A 13734-nucleotide genomic window follows, 5' to 3' on the forward strand; every position below is an offset into this window, starting at 1 on the left:
CATTTAATTTTCACCCCTTTTTTCTCTAATCTTCAAAAAATAAGTCTATTCTTTAAAAGTGATTTTTTTACGCATTATTCTCTAATTTTTTCCCCAATTTTCTTTAATCTTTAAAAAAAAAAGTAAAAAAAACATTCTTTTAAATGAATGAGAACGGTGATGTCCAAACAACAGCAAGGCTTTCATTTGTTTCTCAACAATAACGTGTTGATGTGTATTGTTCTGCATGACTAAAGTGCTAATTCCTTGAAGTAACAAGTCCAAATTCTCATCAGTTCTTTCCAGTGATTTTGACTACATATAAGAAGATGTGGTGTAATTGCCAATGAGACAACTGAGGGCCCTCATGGGGTTTTTGATTATGTGATTACTTGGCCGTTTTTTAATGATTATTTGATTATTAAGCCAAATATTTCATGATTATTTGATTACCTAGGACTGTATTTTTAGTTAATGATTATTTGATTACCTAGGACTGTATTTTTAGTTTATGATTATTTGATTACTAAAGATAAGCAAATATTTAATGATTATGTGATTATATTGGCAAAAAAATGGTGATTATGTGATTACTAGGAACCCCCCCATGAGGGGCCTCACAACTCTTCAAAGAGACCAAATGACACATAAATTAACAACTATAGGTCACTTTACGGCATTTAACATTTAATTGAATAAAAGCCAACCGCATAGTCAGCTATCAACAGGTTCGGATTCAGGTTTTTTGAAAGAGGGGTCGTAGTTTGTAAAGATCGCTGAGGGGAGCGAGGCGAAATTTTTTTGGGCCCCTTTTTAGGACTAAAAACATTAAATAAGTGAAATATGCACTTTTTAAACGGTTCCTGGCGTGGGGCATGCATATTTTGTAGTTGCTGGTAAGGTGTAAGAGTTGGACATTTTAGATGCTGTATCTCCTTTAAAATTTGGATCCAAGAGCTATGTACTGATACATTTAATGTGTGATTTGTCAGTAAAACATAGGCATGGAAAATTCTCGCACGTTTGTTGTAAGTTAAGTTAGAATATACTCACAGAGTTCTTGTTGTTAACAAGATATACGCTGGGCTATTCGATTGAATTTGAAATACGACCGACACGAGTTAAGAAGACAAACAAGCAATTTTTATCCAAATGTTTGGTTGATATGTTTCACCCAACAACATTAAGGGAAATAAAGGGTTCCAAATCAATCAAAGGCTAAGAATGAGACTGAAATGACAACGAATTTATAAATGCCGGCCGTCAAATGAAGACATAAAGGCCACACCCAGCAGGCAGGTTGCAGTCTGGTCTTGAAAAAAGTATTCCATATATCAGTTCGGCGAAACAGACATTCCGGTCAGACATGAAAACCCCTGCCACAAAAAAATATGCCCGCTTTTATTCATCATGTTTATTTAATGCTAAATAATTCTATTGGGAATTTTCGTTTCTAATAGCAAAAAAGTGGACAAAATTTTTGTTTTGCGTCTAGAATTTTTGTTTAAGGCAAAAAATCAGAGTTAATTTTTTCTCTCTCAAATATCTAAGACTGTCTCCTCAAATCAAATGGTTCGTACTTACGACTTTAAATCTATATAGAGCTTATGCTGACTGGGGATCATTATTCAGCTATATTATTTTACAATAGGCTGGGGCGTTTGGGGTTAAACATGTTTCCGTAGTTAGATACTATTGCTGTGGAACTTTTTTTTCATGAGAGTGTAATAGTCTATAGAGCATTACTTTCTGTTTGGTGGAATAGTGAAATAGAAGTCAATATGTTCTTGCTAAATCCTGTGTCGTTTTGAAGGTGTCACGATTGTCATCCTCAGCCTACGCAATGTGTTACTGTAATTTGAATTTCAAAATGACTGAGAGACGTTTTATTCGCCCTCTACGCCCCCCTCTGGATCCGCCACTGAATTAAAAGTCCGAGTTGAAGTATCGGAAACCAGTTCACATTGACTGAATCCTATAGTCTGTTATCACGAAACCAAAAAAGGTTTACCAAGTTTGTTTTCACTTTTATCATATTTTTACAATGCTAATTTTGATAATTTTCTTTAAATTTTAAGAAGGGAAAATTCTGTTAACAGTTAATTTTTAGCGTTTTCTTTTATTAATCATTCAATATTCATTATATTTTTAGACCACGCATTTCTCTAATCTTTATTTTTTTTGCCCGTTATTCTCTAATCTTCATTTTTTAAGGGCATTATTCTCTAATCATTTAACCCCATCCAAACCCTCCTATATGAGACCCAGTACAAAATATTTCTTTAATAAGTCTATACTTTTTACAAGTCCGTTTAACAAGGTACAATTCCTCCACGAGAATGGCAAAATCTTCTTTTAAATATCCAGTAAGTTGGATAAAACGTCTACCAAATCATTACCATATAATCTATCTGAATATACACTTTGTTATTTCTTTCTCTGACAGTGAAATGGTTCATTTTGCATCATCCCACATTTAGCAAAGGGAGATTATTCCACAGCATCTCCGTTACACAACAAAGATTTTGCGGACGATCTTTTCAATTCAATTTTATGGAAAAACGAGCAGATAAGCTTATGATTTTTTTGAGACCACTTGATAGATATAAACCTATGGATTCAGGAAAGGTATTACTGTAATTGATTGAAATTTTCCTTTAGACCAAATTTTGGAGACTTTTGTGAAATGTTCACCCCCTTTTTTGCTATATTTTGTATCTAAGAAATGCAGATTGTTGCCATGGTTACACCCAAGAGGGATTATATTTCACCCTTATGACCATTAGAAATCAAATCTATGGAAGATTCTCTTTCTATAAGTATATACATGCATAACACACATAGAAAGCCTTCTTTGTTGGACAGGAGGGGAAAGAGGGTGTTTAAAAATTATGAGTGTCAATTTTAAGTTTTTTTCCTAACTGTGTATTGCTACCTATACTGATTGCTGCCTGCCCGCACCGATGCACGTTAGTACGCAATCGCAGGCAATCCGCACTGGGCAGTAAAATATCACAGGTCCTAACTACTTTGAAAATGTAATGTGAATATGCTACGCATAGGACTTGTACCATTTTTATACTAGAATAGTTAACGAGGAAGGCGTGGGTAAGAATTGCCTATATTGATTGGTGCCTTCCCGAGCGATGCAAGATAGTACGGGGTATCAGGCGATCCACACTAAGAAATAAAAGATCACCGGTCCTAACTACTGTGAAAATGTTACATGTAACTGTGAATATACTACGCATGGGACTTGTAGTTTCTACTGTGAAAATGTTACGCATAAAACTACTACTTTACTTTTTTCAACGTGCAGCCGCGGAAGATGATACAGCTTCCGTGGGTATCTCTGCGGTACGTACGTGGCCGACCTATCGAAGGCTACCGTGCGGTACGTACGAGTCCGACTCATCGCGGGCTACCGCGGGTCTCTATATACGTGGCCAGTCCATCGAGGGCTACCGCAGGTCACTACCGCGGTACGTACGAGGCCGACTCATCGAGGGCTACCGCGGTGTGTACGTGGCCGGCCCACCGATGGCTACCGCGGGTCTCTATGTACGTGGCTGGTCCATCGAGGGCTACCTCGGGTCTCTACTACGGTAGGTACGTGGCCGACCCATCGAGGGCTACCGCAGGTCTCTATCGCGGTAAGTACGTGGCCAGCCCAGCGAAGGCTACCGCAGATCTCTACAAGGGGGAGTTTTTTGCATTCGGCCCCAGAAGCATTTTCACATGAGATACACTCATCTTGTGAACTACTCGGCATAATCCCTCGGTATATTAGCTAAACACCCTTTATTCACCTAAATATTAGCCGTTGATTACACCACAGATCATTTAGTTAGGACAACTTTGATAAAAGTTATCTAGAAAAAAATGCCTTAAATGCGGTACGTTTATAACTTATCTGTTAAAACTCACATAAGGAGACTAAACGGGACTGACTTAAGCACATTGTAAGCTTCTACATACTTTGCAGTCAATGTTTCAGTATTTTATAATTTCTTAAAAAATGAAACCCTAGTTGTTCGAGTTAACTCCTTATGTGAAAATGTTACGGTCAGGGTTAGGGTTAGGGTGGGGCCTTTATCTCTTCGCCCAATACCTCGAGAGACCCACGGCAGCCATGAACCTTGTCTGCGACTTGCCGATGAAGATTTCCCCCTTTTATGGAAATTTCAATTGTGAAAATGTTACATATTTCTTTTTTGACCATATCAGTTCAATTGAGAACAAAATGAGCCCTTACTTTACGAGATTTTAAAAAATAAGATCTCTACCGCGGTAAGTACGTGACCGACCCATCAAAGACTACCGCGGGTCTCAAGCGGGTCTCTCCCGCGGTAGGTACGTCGCCGACCAATCGAGGGTTACCACGGGTCTCTTGCAAGTCTCTACCGCGGTTGGTACGTGGCCGACCCATCAAGGGCTACCACGGGTGACCGTCTCTCACGCGGTACGTACGTGGCCGACCCATCGAGGGCGACTGCGGGTCTATAGCGGGTCTTTACCGCGGTACGTACATGGCCGACCCATCGAGGGCGACTGCGGGTCTCTAACGGGTCTTTACCGCGGTACGTACATGGCCGACCCATCGAGGGCTACTGCGGGTCTCTACCGCGGTAGGTACGTGATCGGCCCATCAAGGGCTACCTCATGTCTTTCATCCCCGTAAAAAAAATCACAGAGGGTAAATCTTATCGGTCTCGATCGTCGATAGACCCGCGGTAGTCCACACGGGTTTTGCGTGCGTGTCCACGATGAAAAATTCTCGCCCGTAAATAAAATTTAACGAGGCTACTGCGGGATCAATAATTATGTTAAAATATTACACAGAAAGGATCCCTGCTCGGGACTGGGGAGGGTAGGCCCGAAGTACACGAAGTGGTGCAGGATTTTCCCGCAGTCACTATCCCACGGTTCAGTGCAGAGTGGCGGGTGCCTATGGTGTCCATGTCACAGAGAACCTCGGGACTGCCAGCAGGACCACCAACTGCGACAGTGATGTCAGTGATGCCAGCCACACTGCCCAGGAAGGAGACGGTAAATACATTTTCTTTTCTTTTTTTTTATATCAAACGGGGTTGAAATTTCTTTATGCGGGGAAAGGGTACGGTGATAAGCCGCGGACGAGGGCCCAGGTTGAATTTTCTCTATGCCGGGAAAGAGTGTCATAATGTCAGTGTTATTTTTATTATAGGCGCCGAGTGGATAGGTTCAGCGATGCAGCAGGAATCTCGCGGACAAAGCTAACCGCCAGTCGGAACAAGAAGCTGACGGTTACCACTCTGAGAGAGAGAGCGGGTCCACCCGAGAGGAGTAGATATATAACGCAAAGTATCGAGTTTTATTCGTTTATTACAATACATTTTGGTGCCGTGACGCCATGGAAAGTAAACTGAAAGCGGTGAGAGCAGGCCATAAAAGTGCTGTAACAAGACTTTTGAGAAAAACGGAAGAAGAGCAGCATTTGGAGATAGAAGAAAGTACAGAATTATTAGAAACACTTTCGCAAAAACAGAAGATTATTAGTGCTTTGAATGAAGAAATTCTTAATTTAACAAAGGATGAGGATGTTGAGGATGAAATTCTACAGACAGATGAGTATAAATTCTTTCTGAATACAAAAATAAGACACATTCGTAAAAAATACTCAAATTCGCCAACTTCAAATATTACCACCTTACCTAATCTGAGTAATCAATCAACGGAAAATACAAATCAGCATAGTTCAGTAGAAAATACGTATAGCTCTGTTCAACAACAAATGTACCATGTTCCGCCCAACGTTACGCAAAATCACCAACTTCCGAAACTCACCTTACCTACATTTACAGGAGAAACACTCATGTGGCAAACTTTTTGGGACTCGTTCGAATCATCTGTACACTATAATCCCACACTTACCGACATACAGAAATTCACATATTTGAAATCGCAACTTGGTAATGAAGCCGCTCGATGTATTGATGGACTACCGCTCACAAATAATAATTATACGGAAGCTATAAAATTGTTAAAAGAACGTTTTGGTCAGCCACACAAAATCACGAATGCCTACATGCAAGCCCTGTTAGACCTTCCCGCACCACAATACAACCTTATTAGCCTCCGTAATTATTACGACAAACAAGAAGCATATATAAGAGGCCTAGAATCGTTAGGCAGATCGGGAGATTCATATGGCGCACTGCTCATCCCAATCATCTTGAATAAGCTACCGTCAGCTGTAAGACAAAACTTAGCCAGAGAAAACGGAACCGATAATTGGGAATTAAAAGGATTAAGATATGGGATATTGAAAGAAATCACAATTTTAGAAGCCGGAGAGAAACACACCGATGTATTTATTGACACCTTACCGTCTACAGCGTCATTTTTTACTATCGCCAATAATAGAGACTACACGCAAATACAAGATAGATTTGAAACCGAAGAAGTAAATGCAAATTTACCGTCATTATTGACAAGCGCCGATGAGAGATTACCCGCGAACACAAGATAGATTAGATTACCGCCATAGCACAAACTTTCGTCAGAAACCTTGTATTTATTGCAACGATATGCATGATCCCGCAAAATGTATTGTAATAAACGAATAAAACTCGATACTTTGCGTTGTGTTACTTTTATGCTCAAAATCTATATCGAAGGAGCCCATACAAAGGTACAAAGTAACGTCATAAACATAAGACGTAAATACGGGAAACATAACGTTAACGTTTGCATAATATTCTCAACAAGACATGGCCAGGCACATGGCGCACAATGTGACCACTGCAGACAAGTATTACGACCAATCCAGGACCAAGGACGACCGTTTTTCTGTATTGGACAGAGTGCAGAACACATACAAGGTAAATTAGCTAACTAGTCGCAGCATATATTATTCTCGTGAAAATGATTCTTCTTTTGTGAAAATGTTTCTTAAGTGTTATTGTTTTTACTATCGATTTCAGGAGAAAGCAGCAGAGAAGAGGAAGAGACAGACGGACGAGCCGGAGGCAGTGGAGTGGCCACCTCTCGGGAGGAGAGATCAAGGAACCTAGAGGAGCTGGTTGTCGAGAAAAGTAGAGTGGAGGTGAGTACTGAAAGAGTGCGATGGGAAGCCGCGGAAGAGAGCCCGGGGTTGAAATTTCTCTATGCGGGGAAAGAGCGCGGCTGGAAACTGTGAAAATGATGCGCATAAAATATATCAGGGGAAAACAATGCCTTGGCAAAATGTGTCTTTACTTTTGCAGACGGGGAGACCAGCTGAGTGGGAGGACTCAGGAGTGCACTAGAAGAAGGGGAAGGGTAAGAAGGCATCGGTCGAAAAGTAAGTATGAGAGGAGCAGTAAGTATGAGAGATGGCCGATGCTGAAGAGAATGAAAGCAGAATGTTGGGAGTGGGAACGAGGGTTGGATTATATTATATAGTGATAGAGACACTGACGATTGATGGGAGGGAACGGGGATGTATTTTTTTTTATTTGAGTCTTGACGAAGGATGGGAGGGGACGGGGATGTGTGCTTTATGATTTGTGGATAGGTCTAGTGATAGAGACATCGACCGATCATAGGTTTGGACGTAGTTTTCAATTTAGACTCGTTTATTTTTTTCTCGTTTGGGCTTGTATCATATTTTCCCTCCGGTTTATATGATCCGTTCATCATAATTTGAATCTTTAAAATTCAAAAGTCTATTCAAATTGAGGTAAATTATATGGCCTTCCAAATACCGTTTCGACCCCTAACATCACTGAAGAGACATTTATTGTCGAAATCCGGATCTGGTGTATAAATTTTTGCACCTCATATTTGTGGTATAACATCTTTGTAGTGTTAAATTTATATTAAGATCCATTTTAGAAAATCTGTCAGCGTGCAGCTAAGGGTCTTACGGCGGGTATCGGGGCTAAAAATATCCCATCGGTAACGTTTTCATACGAGGGTGAATTGACCATCGAAGAGCCGCGGACAATGTTCTCGAGGTACGGGGCAGCGTAAAAACAGCATCGGTAAGAGAAAATTGACGAGGAAGAATTTTTCAACGAGGAGCCGCGGATGATAAATTCTCCCTCGTTTATTTGTTTTTACCGAGGATATATTTTCTGTCCTGACCGTCGAGAGACCCGCGGCTCCTTGACGAAAAATTCTTCCCCGTTATTTTTTTTTTACCGAGGGTATATTTTGTCTGCAGTAGCCAACATATTTTCTCTGCCTTGGTCGTCGAGAGACCCGCAGTAGCCCGCATATTTTCTCTGCCTTGGCCGTCGAGAGACCCGCAGTAGCCCGCATATTTTCTCTGCCTTGGTCGTCGAGAGACCCGCAGTAACCCGCATAAACCTTCTCCGCGGCTTCTCGATGAAAAATTCTCCCCCGTTAAAATTTCTTGCCGATGGCATATTTTCTCTGTCATAGTCGTCGAGGGAACCGCCGTAGCCCGCATAAACCTTATCCGTGGCTCCTCGATTAAAAATTATCCCCCGTTAATTTTTGGAACGAGACTATATTTGCTCCCCTAGTCGTCGAGAGACTTGCAGTAGACCGCATTAACCATATCCGCGGCTCCTCGATGAAAAATTCTCCCCCGTTTATTTTTTTTTTACCGAGAGTATATTATCCTGCCCCGGTCGTCGAGAGACCCGCGGTAGCCCGCATAAACCTTGTATGCGGCTCCTCGATGACAAATTCACCCTTTTTAAAAAAAATTACCGAGGGTATATTTCCTCTGTCCTGATCGTCGAGAGACCCGCGGCTCCTCGATGATAAATTCTCCCTTGTTCAATTTTTTTACCGAGGTCGTCGAGAGACCTGCGGTAGCCCGCATGAACCTTGTATGCGGCTCTTCAATGAAAAATTCTGGTCGTCAAAAACATTCCCCGATGATATATTTTTTCTGTCGGGGACGTCGAGAGTCCTGCAGTAGCCCGCATCAACCTTTCCGGTTGTTCCTCGATGAAATATTTTCCCCCTTTTTTTTAACCGAGAGTAAATTTTCTCTGGCTTGGTCGTCGAGAGATCCTCGGTATTAATAAACCTTTTCCGCGGCTACTCGATGAAAAATTCTCCCCTGTTAAAATTTCTTAAAGAGGGGATATATCTCTGTCCTGGTTGTCGAGAAACCCGCGGTAGCCTGAATCAACCTTATCAGCGGCTCTCCGATGAAAAATTCTTACTCGATGAAATTTCTGACCGAGTGGATATTTTCTCTGCCCTAGTCGTCGAGAGACTCGCGGTAGTCTGCATCAACCATGTATGCGGCTCCTCGATGAGAATCACGTTATTGCCCTAAGTCAGTACACCCTGTGCAGGAGACTACTTTAAACTTTCGAGAACTCAAATCTAAATATATCTATCACCCCCCTTTTTTATATGCAATAACGATTAAGTCACTTTCTCCGAAGTTACCCGTTTACATGTTTTGGTAGTTTTATATGTAACTATTGTGGAGACTAGCGAACATCTCAGACTACCGCTCTCGTTTTCCACAACGGAGTTTATCTTTAGGAGTTAGTGACTGAAACGTTTCGGGGAAGGTCTGGGTGACCTCCATATGAGATATATGTCCCCCTTTTCATCTCATATAGTCGAGCATGCGCACGCAGTCGATCCCAGAGCCGATGCAAATAATTTTAAAAAAAAACGATTAATTTTGTAGCTAATAACTATATCATATTAGGAAAAAAATCTAATGATATGGATCATAACTACAACTTGGCTTTCAATTGCTTTGAATCGTTATAAATGTTGATTTAATATGGCGTGACTTCACCTTTTAAAAGTCGTCGATAAGATTGATAATCACTTTTTTTTATTATCTTTGGTTTTATTGTCCGACTATCCAAGAGGATATCGCGGACTTTCAGCTACCTATCGTTACGGTTACAGATCTGTAGACTGTTTTGCTTTCATCTTGCATCAAGGAGTCTGGTAGGGTGCATCTGGCCGTTCCAAGAACAATGGCGATGTATGTGGTGGTGTACGGAGCAACTCGGGATCAACTAGATCAAATCCCTCGTCAAATTCAATCAGACATCGCTTGCCTCTGTGGTTGGTTGGGTGGAGATAAAACTGGCGATGGCGTGCCGTCCTAGGGTTGAATGGACTGATGACAATGTCCGTCTTAATGACGATTCCCTCAGGTTCACCTTGGTATTTCGTAGGTGTTATCTCTCGGATTCCCTCTAGCGATGTTCTAGCTTCTGTCTGAAGGTTCTGATCTACGCTGGCTGGCGGTGGATAGTATAACTTCAGCTGAGGTTACATCGGAGCTGTTGGCCTGCACCCACTGTTCGTAACGCTTGGCGTCCCTTCTGCTGGTGCATGGATGGTGATTTGTTAATTTTCAGGGCTGGCTTGGGTTTACTGATGCCTCTGTTTCCTTAGCCTTGTTTCACGTTAACTGGACTGTCACCTGGTCAGTACTAGCTGCAAATTTCCAAGCAGGTTCTTTTCCAGACACGTTTATGGGAGCCAATAAAACGTTCAATTCATCTGGGAATTCAATAATGATTTGTCAAAGAAGAGTGTTATGTTGTGAGCTGTGTTCAGTGAAATAAACTTGTGTTTGATAGTCATTATGTTGTGGAAATTCCCTAATTTACGTAATCTGATTGGTTAATTTGGAAATGGGGCATATCGTCAGTTCAGTCAAATTTATCTGACATAACGATAGGATGTTGTTTTGTCTTCTCTCAAATATATATATGAATAATATATGAAAACAAAACTATAGTTAAACAATTTGTAAAGAAAGGAGAAATAATATCAATTTGGTTGTAATATAAACTTGATTTGTTTACATTGTTATGGTCATTCGCCATGTTTACAATAATCACTTCAGGTAATTCAGAAGTGATTAAATGATTATATACGAGGATTTTAAGAAAGTTAGAAAAAAAGGAAAATATTTTTATGAAAATTATTAAGAATATTACATTTCGGATTAGACTAAAGCTGAATATTAAACAATGAACACGATGTACGCGTTCATTAACAGTATAGGTATTATCTGTCTCGTGTATTAATAAGATAAATTAAAATATAAACCTGTTAAAAAGCAAAAGAAAATCTGAACCCTCACATATTTTGATGTAGATTACTATCCGATTCCACTAATTTAACTTGCTTAAGTCTTAAGTTTTCTATGGTGTGTCGTGTGTACTATTATTTGTTTGTTTGTCTTGTTATTTTTTAGCAATGGCGTTGTCAGTTTGTTTTCAATCTATTACACGACGGGTGTCACATGTGGAGCAGGATCTGCGTCCCCTTCCGGAGCACCTGATATCACCTCTAGTTTTTGGTGGGGTCGGTGTTGTTTGTGTTCCCCTATTTGTGACATTTTATTCACGCATCATTGTCAATATAATAGAGATTGCTGCGACTACAAGTGAGAGGTTAGTACTATAAAACCAGGTTCAATCCACCATTTTCTATATTTGAAAATGCCTGTAACTAGTCAGGAATATGACAGTTGTTGTCCATTCGTTTGGTGTGTTTTATCATTTGATTTTGCCATTTGATTAGGGACTTTCCGTTTTGAATTTTTCTCGGAGTTCAGTATATTTGTGATTTTACTTTTTAGTTGACGACAGTCAACAATTAAATTCCTCTAATAGTTCTTTATAACGTTTTGTCTCATTAAGAAAAAATGCACCGATCATTTTTGTCCAATATTTTGTGTGTACTAGTCCAAAAATATATCCAACATTCAGACAGAGTATACCAATCACTCTTACAAATTAAGCCAAAACACATCAATACCCATATGGACAAGTCAAGAGATGTTCCGTCAACTGTAAAATATGACCTATTTGGACCTGGCCTAATCACTCTTTCCATTTCAAAGTCAGTTAAAATACAACATCCAAAAGTTTAGTTTATCTCTCCTCTTTTATTTCCACCCCAAAAAAAACCTAAGAAATGAGTGAGGAAGGGAAAGAGAAAAATTTAAGAAAAAATTTACTCTAATTAAAAGGAACTATATTCGAAAAGCGGGGTCATTAATGGTGGTCTTGAGCCATTTTGACTGTCCCTCTGGTATCTTTCGCCCTTCTTTTAATTAAAAGTAATTAATGTCAAAATGTTTTAAAAAGAAATGTAAAGATTGCCGAAATATTAAAATCAATGATAGAATTTGTGATGAAAAAAAATAATCTTGTTCTTAGTATATTTTCTATCAATTACATTTTTTCTGCATCAATGATTTTGAATATTTGTCACTTTAAACTAAAATATTAAGGCACAGAACCAGGACATAGGTGCACACATCTAATCACCAGCACGTCGTTATGACAATTTCGTTTGGCAAATTTATACGACTTTTGAAATCAAAAATCGTTATAATATAACTCGCATGGTACTTGGGACTTATTAGAGAAAAAATAAACAACATAACGATTGTTTTATTGCCGTTTTGATACAATGTAAACAAACCCACCAATCACAGACTCAGGACCCACCAGCAACAGCCAGGACCGAATCACCAGCACAGAACGTTCTCTCGCAAGACAAACTTACCCAATGCAACGTGATACCTCTAAAGGACATCACTTTGGGAATGATATAATATACCCTTTTTGTAGACTTTCATTAACCCAAGAGTCCTTCATACCTTCAACAATACGACTGTGGAATAACCTTAATGTGGTGACACGCAACATTGACTCTTTAGGTAAATTTAAAACCGAACTAAAAAATCTTAAATTGAATTCAAAAGCCCAAGTACCAAAACATTATGACTTTGGCAATCGTAAACTGAATATTATATTGACACAACTTAGGTGCTCAGCTTCTTTTTTGAACTATGATCTTAACAGAGTCAACATTATTTCAGATCCGTCTTGTAGTTGTGGTGCTGAGTTCGAAGATTCACGTCACTTCTTTTTTTATTGTCCTAATTATTCGAATATAAGAACCAAATTATTTAATAATCTACATTGGTTACCAGATAACTCTCTACTAAATTTGAACACCTTAACCTCCGGCGATAAGTCTTTAAGTAATGTTGAAAATGAAAGAATTGTAAAGAATGTATATGAATTTATTAAAGAGTCTAAGAGGTTTCTAATTGTGTAATGTAGAACATAATAAAGTGCAAATACATGCATATAGTGTATAACCACTCACATCATCACACACCATCTTTTCAGAGTTCAAATATTTTATATATATATATATATACATAATGTATTGTTTGTATGCATGCTTTGTAAATATTCTACTGTTACAAATTGTTATGGGAGAAGACTTTATAAGTTTGATTAACTTGTGTCTCATCCCTTTTGCACATTTACGCAAATAAAATATGTTTAAACTAAACATCACTTTGGCTGAAGTATACATAATTTATGCAACACTTCAAATGATATATGTTTAAGAGAATACATAAAACAATATACAACCTGCAGAGATTTCTCGCGGATATATATAATAAGCTACGGCAATCCTATTGAAAAAAGAAAACAACTATTTAAATAACGCAAACCAAGATGGAAATTATTGCAATTTAATTTGCTTATCTTTAATTTTTGTAAGTGACATTTTGTCAATGTAATGCTGATAATTTTTATTGTCCTTTAAGTTTTTTTTCCAAATATTGACCTAAATTGTAGGAACTAAACGTATACATATCGCTATATATAACGTATACATATCGCTAAACATATCGCTATAATTTCATTAGATGTAAGTTTCATTATAATACGTTATTCTGATTGGCTAACATGTTATTCCGTAAACAATTGCATCAGACAATAACATTTA

Source organism: Mytilus edulis, chromosome 10 (assembly GCF_963676685.1).
Source record: "Mytilus edulis chromosome 10, xbMytEdul2.2, whole genome shotgun sequence".
Taxonomy (NCBI): domain Eukaryota; kingdom Metazoa; phylum Mollusca; class Bivalvia; order Mytilida; family Mytilidae; genus Mytilus; species Mytilus edulis.